Source organism: Pseudophryne corroboree, chromosome 2, assembly GCF_028390025.1.
Source record: "Pseudophryne corroboree isolate aPseCor3 chromosome 2, aPseCor3.hap2, whole genome shotgun sequence".
NCBI classification, from domain to species: domain Eukaryota; kingdom Metazoa; phylum Chordata; class Amphibia; order Anura; family Myobatrachidae; genus Pseudophryne; species Pseudophryne corroboree.
Genome location: NC_086445.1, coordinates 482,776,984 through 482,789,811, shown reverse-complemented (window position 1 = coordinate 482,789,811; position 12,828 = coordinate 482,776,984). Strand labels below are relative to the sequence as shown.

General features: G+C 45.1%; 4 non-coding genes across 4 annotated transcripts; all 4 read left to right on the top strand.

Annotated features, from left to right (window-relative positions):
* The first annotated feature begins 1,900 nt into the window (after positions 1–1,900).
* Positions 1,901–2,120, top strand: LOC135052941 (small nucleolar RNA U3). Its single transcript, XR_010242362.1, has one exon. It is a non-coding gene; the product is annotated as a small nucleolar RNA U3 (small nucleolar RNA).
* Positions 2,121–5,147: 3,027 nt separating this feature from the next.
* On the top strand, positions 5,148–5,367 carry LOC135052995 (small nucleolar RNA U3). The gene has a single exon (XR_010242407.1). It is a non-coding gene; the product is annotated as a small nucleolar RNA U3 (small nucleolar RNA).
* A 3,013-nt stretch (positions 5,368–8,380) lies between these two features.
* Positions 8,381–8,600, top strand: LOC135052994 (small nucleolar RNA U3). Its single transcript, XR_010242406.1, has one exon. It is a non-coding gene; the product is annotated as a small nucleolar RNA U3 (small nucleolar RNA).
* Positions 8,601–11,619: 3,019 nt separating this feature from the next.
* Positions 11,620–11,839, top strand: LOC135052993 (small nucleolar RNA U3). Its single transcript, XR_010242405.1, has one exon. It is a non-coding gene; the product is annotated as a small nucleolar RNA U3 (small nucleolar RNA).
* Positions 11,840–12,828: the final 989 nt, after the last annotated feature.

Sequence of the window (12,828 nt, the reverse complement as noted above, 5' to 3'; positions counted from 1 at the left end):
TGGGTAGATTTCACTAAAACAGGAAGTTGTACCTCTATTTTCTGGGAGTGGCGAGGCCAGGCTCTGCATCGTCTGATGCAAATTTCCTGGCCCCAGCAGCGCAAACAGCCTGGCCATCCTGAGTACTCGGTTGATGTTTACGCAATTGATCCGATGCTGTCTCTTTGGATGCAGAAGCACCCTGAGGACGCTTCGAGCTGTTGTACGTACTGTAGGGCTCCTGCCTGAAGCATCCAAAGGGCACTCCAGGTGGCACTGCTGCAGCAATACTGACTGCAGGGCAGCACCGATCGCAGACCCCTAGTTATGGCCCTGGTCCAGTGTAAGTGCTGAGTTTCTAGGTCTGATTATAAGTTGTACGGCAAGCAGTAGCAGCCATTAGATCACTTGCGTGAACATCGCCCATCTGAGCAACCAGGTTACTCAGGATGGCCTGGGGTTTCACTCTGCCAAGACCAGGAATTCTGCACTGGAGGACGCAGACCCTGGCCTCGGCAAGCCTACAAAACAGGGGTGGGATAACACCATTTTGGCCACAGCATGTGAATCCATGTTGAGGCTTAGGGGGCCCTGCGAGCAATCTCGCAGTCACAGATCACCAAACATCACAGTTGTATGGAAACGGCTGCGTTTGCGTACAACTCTGAATTAGACCCTCTGTTTCACAACCTATTTATGTACATGCTCACAAGACATAGGGATGGACGTTTGAGGTCGATGGCTACCAATCAACAGTCTTTCCAATTCGATCAAAGTACCCTTTTCCACTAAATTGCGAGGATTCGATGGTTGCCAATCCGATGTTCAGGTACTTCTGTGCATTTGCGGACACCCGGAAAGGGGTGTCCGCAGCTCAGGTAAATGCACGCTTGCACAAAGCTCTGAAAGATTCTACACATGTTCACAGTAAAGCAATTGATGGTTACACCATTGCAATCATTCAATGTGCATGGCTGCGTTTGATGTCATCAGCCCGGCAACCAATTAATGCCAGGCTTCCGATGTCCATACCTGCTGTGGCGTGATGGGAAGCCTTCCGGGGAGCAGAGGACACATTATTTTGGAAGCATTTGTGATGTAAGGTGGAGTAGTTGCAACATTTCAGTACATATTTCGGGGAACCCCCTTTTTTTTAATATTAAAACCATTTAGAGGAAATCCATGCCAAATGAAGGCTAGCAGTGAAACTAACATGGTTCATTTGAATATCTTTATGGTTTTATTACAAATTACACCCAAAAGCAAGCAGGAGGTGGTTTGTATGTCATTTGTCGTGTTTATTCCCCATGTTTACTAATTTTTGTCTTAAAAGAAAGATATAAAAGGTAGTATCTTTGTTACATTAATATTATGTAATCTATCGCTCTTATTACTCTTCAAATACCAGCCTACATATGAGGTTCTGTTGCATCGAACATCCCCCCAGCGTAAAATGAACTAACAGTAGAGGAACAGAAACAAAAGCACCCATCCCACAGCAAATATAACATGATCGTTAGTGATCTACCAAGCAGAATTGTCACCATGCCAGAAAAGCACGTGTTTAGACTTTGTTTTTCTCTATAACATATGTTTGGTTTTGTGATCCTGACATTCTGTGTGCATAGTCCGTTATTAGCTGAGGCTGTTGTTGCTGCTTTAAGCTGTGTCTCGGCTGTTTCAGAGGTGCTTCCTGGTTGGCCAGAGTATCTTAAATATGCAGATGAGCAAGTGAGTGCACAATCATAGAAGAATACATTCTGTAAGAAAAGCTGAGTCCATCGTTGGTCCACATTTTAAAGGCAGCATAGTTTCTTACTATCTTCAAGATATGTTCAACTGTGAGATCATTTTAAAAATCTCCATTATATTAAAAAGACTCTCCTTCCCACAGCAGTAAAAATGCTAGGCTGTTATGGTTAAGACTATACTTTCAGGGATCATTTCTATAGTTTTTAACTTTTGGAAATGTGCTCTAAAGTGTCCAGACCTACCAACCATGAGGAAGAGCAATAGTAATCTTTTCTGAGCGCGAAGTGAGCTCTCAGTGCTGCTTCATTGTAGCTGCTGTTTGCTTTTGATGACCGTTCCTTTTCTTCTATCATGGGAGAAATGGAGGAAGAGATTACAAGCTGAGTGGTTGTTTTTAATGCTTGTTAATGACAGATTTTCTTATGGCTCCATGTGTACTGCTATTGTCATGTGGCATGATGCAATGTGCCCAAAAACATTGATAATGTGCTCATGTCAAAGGATCCCTGCAAGGGACATGGTGACATCACCAAACATTAGGAACAAGCCATCGGAACAAAGGGGCCGATGGTTTCCACTTCTACAGAATCAAATTGAAAAGGACTGTCAATTGGAGGGAACAAAAAAAATATTGATGATTGTGGATCATTGCTTTCTGATGTCCATTCCTGTTGTGTGGCAAATTCAGGCACATTAGTAGTGATTTATCCCTATTACTGAGCTGGCTTTATATCTTCAAAATATTTTCAAGTGAAGCTTATTTGGGGATTGTCACTTCAAACTGGAAGTATTCTTAACACTATATGGCAAGTGCAGTTCTGCATGAATGGCCAGCAGGTGGTGCTCCATGTAACACTGCAGCTCTCTGCTCTGAGCTCCAGCACAAAAAAATAAAAGCAAAAGTGTCACGACTCATGGCATTGTCCCCTTCTCTGCACATAGGCACCTGGCACTCCTGTCACGGCAGTGTCCCCCTCTACTGCATCCATACACCCGAGTCTCCTGTCGCGGCAGTGTCTGCCTTGGGCATGAAGGGCCCACCGGGGAACTGCAATGGTAGGGGACCGTATTTTAGGATGTGGACAGTCTCCAGAGGGGGGGGGGGGGGGGGGGGGGGGGGGTGGCCAGCTGCCACAGAGGCTTGGCTAATCATTTTATAGTAAAAACTGCTTGTTCATGCTTAATAATGTACCAGATTAATAACAGTAATGCAGAAAAAACACCATAGTCCTGTGCACTATAAGGCAACATGTGCGTAATCTATCATTCAAGTGCACAATCTGGAACCTGATCCCTAGAAGAGAAGGTGGGGCCCGCCGAGGGTTTCCCCTGTGCCCCTGCTGGACAGTCCAACCCTCTGTCACGGCATCATGTCCACTGCTCTGTATGCAGGACTTGATTCAAAGATGTACATAAAGCAAATGGTTTATGTACGTCTACGATGGTGGGCGCATGTGTGATCGCACGCAGTGTCCTCTGTGACGCAAGTCTGATGGACAGTCTGCAGACGTGTGGGGTGGGTAGATTTCACTAAAACAGGAAGTTGTACCTTAATTTTCTGGGAGTGGCGAGGCCAGGCTCTGCATCGTCTGATGCAAATTTCCTGGCCCCAGCAGCGCAAACAGCCTGGCCATCCTGAGTGCTCGGTTGATGTTTACGCAATTGATCCGATGCTGTCTCTTTGGATGCAGAAGCACCCTGAGGACGCTTCGAGCTGTTGTACGTACTGTAGGGCTCCTGCCTGAAGCATCCAAAGGGCACTCCAGGTGGCACTGCTGCAGCAATACTGACTGCAGGGCAGCACCGATCGCAGACCCCTAGTTATGGCCCTGGTCCAGTGTAAGTGCTGAGTTTCTAGGTCTGATTATAAGTTGTACGGCAAGCAGTAGCAGCCATTAGATCACTTGCGTGAACATCGCCCATCTGAGCAACCAGGTTACTCAGGATGGCCTTGGGTTTCACTCTGCCAAGACCAGGAATTCTGCACTGGAGGACGCAGACCCTGGCCTCGGCAAGCCTACAAAACAGGGGTGGGATAACACCATTTTGGCCACAGCATGTGAATCATGTTGAGGCTTAGGGGGCCCTGCGAGCAATCTCGCAGTCACAGATCACCAAACATCACAGTTGTATGGAAACGGCTGCGTTTGCGTACAACTCTGAATTAGACCCTCTGTTTCACAACCTATTTATGTACATGCTCACAAGACATAGGGATGGACGTTTGAGGTCGATGGCTACCAATCAACAGTCTTTCCAATTCGATCAAAGTACCCTTTTCCACTAAATTGCGAGGATTCGATGGTTGCCAATCCGATGTTCAGGTACTTCTGTGCATTTGCGGACACCCGGAAAGGGGTGTCCGCAGCTCAGGTAAATGCACGCTTGCACAAAGCTCTGAAAGATTCTACACATGTTCACAGTAAAGCAATTGATGGTTACACCATTGCAATCATTCAATGTGCATGGCTGCGTTTGATGTCATCAGCCCGGCAACCAATTAATGCCAGGCTTCCGATGTCCATACCTGCTGTGGCGTGATGGGAAGCCTTCCGGGGAGCAGAGGACACATTATTTTGGAAGCATTTGTGATGTAAGGTAGAGTAGTTGCAACATTTCAGTACATATTTCGGGGAACCCCCTTTTTTTTAATATGAAAACCATTTAGAGGAAATCCATGCCAAATGAAGGCTAGCAGTGAAACTAACATGGTTCATTTGAATATCTTTATGGTTTTATTACAAATTACACCCAAAAGCAAGCAGGAGGTGGTTTGTATGTCATTTGTCGTGTTTATTCCCCATGTTTACTCATTTTTGTCATAAAAGAAAGATATAAAAGGTAGTATCTTTGTTACATTAATATTATGTAATCTATCGCTCTTATTACTCTTCAAATACCAGCCTACATATGAGGTTCTGTTGCATCGAACATCCCCCCAGCGTAAAATGAACTAACAGTAGAGGAACAGAAACAAAAGCACCCATCCCACAGCAAATATAACATGATCGTTAGTGATCTACCAAGCAGAATTGTCACCATGCCAGAAAAGCACGTGTTTAGACTTTGTTTTTCTCTATAACATATGTTTGGTTTTGTGATCCTGACATTCTGTGTGCATAGTCCGTTATTAGCTGAGGCTGTTGTTGCTGCTTTAAGCTGTGTCTCGGCTGTTTCAGAGGTGCTTCCTGGTTGGCCAGAGTATCTTAAATATGCAGATGAGCAAGTGAGTGCACAATCATAGAAGAATACATTCTATAAGAAAAGCTGAGTCCATCGTTGGTCCACATTTTAAAGGCAGCATAGTTTCTTACTATCTTCAAGATATGTTCAACTGTGAGATCATTTTAAAAATCTCCATTATATTAAAAAGACTCTCCTTCCCACAGCAGTAAAAATGCTAGGCTGTTATGGTTAAGACTATACTTTCAGGGATCATTTCTATAGTTTTTAACTTTTGGAAATGTGCTCTAAAGTGTCCAGACCTACCAATCATGAGGAAGAGCAATAGTAATCTTTTCTGAGCGCGAAGTGAGCTCTCAGTGCTGCTTCATTGTAGCTGCTGTTTGCTTTTGATGACCGTTCCTTTTCTTCTATCATGGGAGAAATGGAGGAAGAGATTACAAGCTGAGTGGTTGTTTTTAATGCTTGTTAATGACAGATTTTCTTATGGCTCCATGTGTACTGCTATTGTCATGTGGCATGATGCAATGTGCCCAAAAACATTGATAATGTGCTCATGTCAAAGGATCCCTGCAAGGGACATGGTGACATCACCAAACATTAGGAACAAGCCATCGGAACAAAGGGGCCGATGGTTTCCACTTCTACAGAATCAAATTGAAAAGGACTGTCAATTGGAGGGAACAAAAAAAATATTGATGATTGTGGATCATTGCTTTCTGATGTCCATTCCTGTTGTGTGGCAAATTCAGGCACATTAGTAGTGATTTATCCCTATTACTGAGCTGGCTTTATATCTTCAAAATATTTTCAAGTGAAGCTTATTTGGGGATTGTCACTTCAAACTGGAAGTATTCTTAACACTATATGGCAAGTGCAGTTCTGCATGAATGGCCAGCAGGTGGTGCTCCATGTAACACTGCAGCTCTCTGCTCTGAGCTCCAGCACAAAAAAATAAAAGCAAAAGTGTCACGACTCATGGCATTGTCCCCTTCTCTGCACATAGGCACCTGGCACTCCTGTCACGGCAGTGTCCCCCTCTACTGCATCCATACACCCGAGTCTCCTGTCGCGGCAGTGTCTGCCTTGGGCATGAAGGGCCCACCGGGGAACTGCAATGGTAGGGGACCGTATTTTAGGATGTGGACAGTCTCCAGAGGGGGGGGGGGGGTGGCCAGCTGCCACAGAGGCTTGGCTAATCATTTTATAGTAAAAACTGCTTGTTCATGCTTAATAATGTACCAGATTAATAACAGTAATGCAGAAAAAACACCATAGTCCTGTGCACTATAAGGCAACATGTGCGTAATCTATCATTCAAGTGCACAATCTGGAACCTGATCCCTAGAAGAGAAGGTGGGGCCCGCCGAGGGTTTCCCCTGTGCCCCTGCTGGACAGTCCAACCCTCTGTCACGGCATCATGTCCACTGCTCTGTATGCAGGACTTGATTCAAAGATGTACATAAAGCAAATGGTTTATGTACGTCTACGATGGTGGGCGCATGTGTGATCGCACGCAGTGTCCTCTGTGACGCAAGTCTGATGGACAGTCTGCAGACGTGTGGGGTGGGTAGATTTCACTAAAACAGGAAGTTGTACCTCTATTTTCTGGGAGTGGCGAGGCCAGGCTCTGCATCGTCTGATGCAAATTTCCTGGCCCCAGCAGCGCAAACAGCCTGGCCATCCTGAGTGCTCGGTTGATGTTTACGCAATTGATCCGATGCTGTCTCTTTGGATGCAGAAGCACCCTGAGGACGCTTCGAGCTGTTGTACGTACTGTAGGGCTCCTGCCTGAAGCATCCAAAGGGCACTCCAGGTGGCACTGCTGCAGCAATACTGACTGCAGGGCAGCACCGATCGCAGACCCCTAGTTATGGCCCTGGTCCAGTGTAAGTGCTGAGTTTCTAGGTCTGATTATAAGTTGTACGGCAAGCAGTAGCAGCCATTAGATCACTTGCGTGAACATCGCCCATCTGAGCAACCAGGTTACTCAGGATGGCCTTGGGTTTCACTCTGCCAAGACCAGGAATTCTGCACTGGAGGACGCAGACCCTGGCCTCGGCAAGCCTACAAAACAGGGGTGGGATAACACCATTTTGGCCACAGCATGTGAATCATGTTGAGGCTTAGGGGGCCCTGCGAGCAATCTCGCAGTCACAGATCACCAAACATCACAGTTGTATGGAAACGGCTGCGTTTGCGTACAACTCTGAATTAGACCCTCTGTTTCACAACCTATTTATGTACATGCTCACAAGACATAGGGATGGACGTTTGAGGTCGATGGCTACCAATCAACAGTCTTTCCAATTCGATCAAAGTACCCTTTTCCACTAAATTGCGAGGATTCGATGGTTGCCAATCCGATGTTCAGGTACTTCTGTGCATTTGCGGACACCCGGAAAGGGGTGTCCGCAGCTCAGGTAAATGCACGCTTGCACAAAGCTCTGAAAGATTCTACACATGTTCACAGTAAAGCAATTGATGGTTACACCATTGCAATCATTCAATGTGCATGGCTGCGTTTGATGTCATCAGCCCGGCAACCAATTAATGCCAGGCTTCCGATGTCCATACCTGCTGTGGCGTGATGGGAAGCCTTCCGGGGAGCAGAGGACACATTATTTTGGAAGCATTTGTGATGTAAGGTAGAGTAGTTGCAACATTTCAGTACATATTTCGGGGAACCCCCTTTTTTTTAATATGAAAACCATTTAGAGGAAATCCATGCCAAATGAAGGCTAGCAGTGAAACTAACATGGTTCATTTGAATATCTTTATGGTTTTATTACAAATTACACCCAAAAGCAAGCAGGAGGTGGTTTGTATGTCATTTGTCGTGTTTATTCCCCATGTTTACTCATTTTTGTCATAAAAGAAAGATATAAAAGGTAGTATCTTTGTTACATTAATATTATGTAATCTATCGCTCTTATTACTCTTCAAATACCAGCCTACATATGAGGTTCTGTTGCATCGAACATCCCCCCAGCGTAAAATGAACTAACAGTAGAGGAACAGAAACAAAAGCACCCATCCCACAGCAAATATAACATGATCGTTAGTGATCTACCAAGCAGAATTGTCACCATGCCAGAAAAGCACGTGTTTAGACTTTGTTTTTCTCTATAACATATGTTTGGTTTTGTGATCCTGACATTCTGTGTGCATAGTCCGTTATTAGCTGAGGCTGTTGTTGCTGCTTTAAGCTGTGTCTCGGCTGTTTCAGAGGTGCTTCCTGGTTGGCCAGAGTATCTTAAATATGCAGATGAGCAAGTGAGTGCACAATCATAGAAGAATACATTCTATAAGAAAAGCTGAGTCCATCGTTGGTCCACATTTTAAAGGCAGCATAGTTTCTTACTATCTTCAAGATATGTTCAACTGTGAGATCATTTTAAAAATCTCCATTATATTAAAAAGACTCTCCTTCCCACAGCAGTAAAAATGCTAGGCTGTTATGGTTAAGACTATACTTTCAGGGATCATTTCTATAGTTTTTAACTTTTGGAAATGTGCTCTAAAGTGTCCAGACCTACCAATCATGAGGAAGAGCAATAGTAATCTTTTCTGAGCGCGAAGTGAGCTCTCAGTGCTGCTTCATTGTAGCTGCTGTTTGCTTTTGATGACCGTTCCTTTTCTTCTATCATGGGAGAAATGGAGGAAGAGATTACAAGCTGAGTGGTTGTTTTTAATGCTTGTTAATGACAGATTTTCTTATGGCTCCATGTGTACTGCTATTGTCATGTGGCATGATGCAATGTGCCCAAAAACATTGATAATGTGCTCATGTCAAAGGATCCCTGCAAGGGACATGGTGACATCACCAAACATTAGGAACAAGCCATCGGAACAAAGGGGCCGATGGTTTCCACTTCTACAGAATCAAATTGAAAAGGACTGTCAATTGGAGGGAACAAAAAAAATATTGATGATTGTGGATCATTGCTTTCTGATGTCCATTCCTGTTGTGTGGCAAATTCAGGCACATTAGTAGTGATTTATCCCTATTACTGAGCTGGCTTTATATCTTCAAAATATTTTCAAGTGAAGCTTATTTGGGGATTGTCACTTCAAACTGGAAGTATTCTTAACACTATATGGCAAGTGCAGTTCTGCATGAATGGCCAGCAGGTGGTGCTCCATGTAACACTGCAGCTCTCTGCTCTGAGCTCCAGCACAAAAAAATAAAAGCAAAAGTGTCACGACTCATGGCATTGTCCCCTTCTCTGCACATAGGCACCTGGCACTCCTGTCACGGCAGTGTCCCCCTCTACTGCATCCATACACCCGAGTCTCCTGTCGCGGCAGTGTCTGCCTTGGGCATGAAGGGCCCACCGGGGAACTGCAATGGTAGGGGACCGTATTTTAGGATGTGGACAGTCTCCAGAGGGGGGGGGGGGGGGGGGGTGGCCAGCTGCCACAGAGGCTTGGCTAATCATTTTATAGTAAAAACTGCTTGTTCATGCTTAATAATGTACCAGATTAATAACAGTAATGCAGAAAAAACACCATAGTCCTGTGCACTATAAGGCAACATGTGCGTAATCTATCATTCAAGTGCACAATCTGGAACCTGATCCCTAGAAGAGAAGGTGGGGCCCGCCGAGGGTTTCCCCTGTGCCCCTGCTGGACAGTCCAACCCTCTGTCACGGCATCATGTCCACTGCTCTGTATGCAGGACTTGATTCAAAGATGTACATAAAGCAAATGGTTTATGTACGTCTACGATGGTGGGCGCATGTGTGATCGCACGCAGTGTCCTCTGTGACGCAAGTCTGATGGACAGTCTGCAGACGTGTGGGGTGGGTAGATTTCACTAAAACAGGAAGTTGTACCTCTATTTTCTGGGAGTGGCGAGGCCAGGCTCTGCATCGTCTGATGCAAATTTCCTGGCCCCAGCAGCGCAAACAGCCTGGCCATCCTGAGTGCTCGGTTGATGTTTACGCAATTGATCCGATGCTGTCTCTTTGGATGCAGAAGCACCCTGAGGACGCTTCGAGCTGTTGTACGTACTGTAGGGCTCCTGCCTGAAGCATCCAAAGGGCACTCCAGGTGGCACTGCTGCAGCAATACTGACTGCAGGGCAGCACCGATCGCAGACCCCTAGTTATGGCCCTGGTCCAGTGTAAGTGCTGAGTTTCTAGGTCTGATTATAAGTTGTACGGCAAGCAGTAGCAGCCATTAGATCACTTGCGTGAACATCGCCCATCTGAGCAACCAGGTTACTCAGGATGGCCTTGGGTTTCACTCTGCCAAGACCAGGAATTCTGCACTGGAGGACGCAGACCCTGGCCTCGGCAAGCCTACAAAACAGGGGTGGGATAACACCATTTTGGCCACAGCATGTGAATCATGTTGAGGCTTAGGGGGCCCTGCGAGCAATCTCGCAGTCACAGATCACCAAACATCACAGTTGTATGGAAACGGCTGCGTTTGCGTACAACTCTGAATTAGACCCTCTGTTTCACAACCTATTTATGTACATGCTCACAAGACATAGGGATGGACGTTTGAGGTCGATGGCTACCAATCAACAGTCTTTCCAATTCGATCAAAGTACCCTTTTCCACTAAATTGCGAGGATTCGATGGTTGCCAATCCGATGTTCAGGTACTTCTGTGCATTTGCGGACACCCGGAAAGGGGTGTCCGCAGCTCAGGTAAATGCACGCTTGCACAAAGCTCTGAAAGATTCTACACATGTTCACAGTAAAGCAATTGATGGTTACACCATTGCAATCATTCAATGTGCATGGCTGCGTTTGATGTCATCAGCCCGGCAACCAATTAATGCCAGGCTTCCGATGTCCATACCTGCTGTGGCGTGATGGGAAGCCTTCCGGGGAGCAGAGGACACATTATTTTGGAAGCATTTGTGATGTAAGGTAGAGTAGTTGCAACATTTCAGTACATATTTCGGGGAACCCCCTTTTTTTTAATATGAAAACCATTTAGAGGAAATCCATGCCAAATGAAGGCTAGCAGTGAAACTAACATGGTTCATTTGAATATCTTTATGGTTTTATTACAAATTACACCCAAAAGCAAGCAGGAGGTGGTTTGTATGTCATTTGTCGTGTTTATTCCCCATGTTTACTCATTTTTGTCATAAAAGAAAGATATAAAAGGTAGTATCTTTGTTACATTAATATTATGTAATCTATCGCTCTTATTACTCTTCAAATACCAGCCTACATATGAGGTTCTGTTGCATCGAACATCCCCCCAGCGTAAAATGAACTAACAGTAGAGGAACAGAAACAAAAGCACCCATCCCACAGCAAATATAACATGATCGTTAGTGATCTACCAAGCAGAATTGTCACCATGCCAGAAAAGCACGTGTTTAGACTTTGTTTTTCTCTATAACATATGTTTGGTTTTGTGATCCTGACATTCTGTGTGCATAGTCCGTTATTAGCTGAGGCTGTTGTTGCTGCTTTAAGCTGTGTCTCGGCTGTTTCAGAGGTGCTTCCTGGTTGGCCAGAGTATCTTAAATATGCAGATGAGCAAGTGAGTGCACAATCATAGAAGAATACATTCTATAAGAAAAGCTGAGTCCATCGTTGGTCCACATTTTAAAGGCAGCATAGTTTCTTACTATCTTCAAGATATGTTCAACTGTGAGATCATTTTAAAAATCTCCATTATATTAAAAAGACTCTCCTTCCCACAGCAGTAAAAATGCTAGGCTGTTATGGTTAAGACTATACTTTCAGGGATCATTTCTATAGTTTTTAACTTTTGGAAATGTGCTCTAAAGTGTCCAGACCTACCAATCATGAGGAAGAGCAATAGTAATCTTTTCTGAGCGCGAAGTGAGCTCTCAGTGCTGCTTCATTGTAGCTGCTGTTTGCTTTTGATGACCGTTCCTTTTCTTCTATCATGGGAGAAATGGAGGAAGAGATTACAAGCTGAGTGGTTGTTTTTAATGCTTGTTAATGACAGATTTTCTTATGGCTCCATGTGTACTGCTATTGTCATGTGGCATGATGCAATGTGCCCAAAAACATTGATAATGTGCTCATGTCAAAGGATCCCTGCAAGGGACATGGTGACATCACCAAACATTAGGAACAAGCCATCGGAACAAAGGGGCCGATGGTTTCCACTTCTACAGAATCAAATTGAAAAGGACTGTCAATTGGAGGGAACAAAAAAAATATTGATGATTGTGGATCATTGCTTTCTGATGTCCATTCCTGTTGTGTGGCAAATTCAGGCACATTAGTAGTGATTTATCCCTATTACTGAGCTGGCTTTATATCTTCAAAATATTTTCAAGTGAAGCTTATTTGGGGATTGTCACTTCAAACTGGAAGTATTCTTAACACTATATGGCAAGTGCAGTTCTGCATGAATGGCCAGCAGGTGGTGCTCCATGTAACACTGCAGCTCTCTGCTCTGAGCTCCAGCACAAAAAAATAAAAGCAAAACTGTCACGACTCATGGCATTGTCCCCTTCTCTGCACATAGGCACCTGGCACTCCTGTCACGGCAGTGTCCCCCTCTACTGCATCCATACACCCGAGTCTCCTGTCGCGGCAGTGTCTGCCTTGGGCATGAAGGGCCCACCGGGGAACTGCAATGGTAGGGGACCGTATTTTAGGATGTGGACAGTCTCCAGAGGGGGGGGGGGGGGGTGGCCTGCTGCCACAGAGGCTTGGCTAATCATTTTATAGTAAAAACTGCTTGTTCATGCTTAATAATGTACCAGATTAATAACAGTAATGCAGAAAAAACACCATAGTCCTGTGCACTATAAGGCAACATGTGCGTAATCTATCATTCAAGTGCACAATCTGGAACCTGATCCCTAGAAGAGAAGGTGGGGCCCGCCGAGGGTTTCCCCTGTGCCCCTGCTGGACAGTCCAACCCTCTGTCACGGCATCATGTCCACTGCTCTGTATGC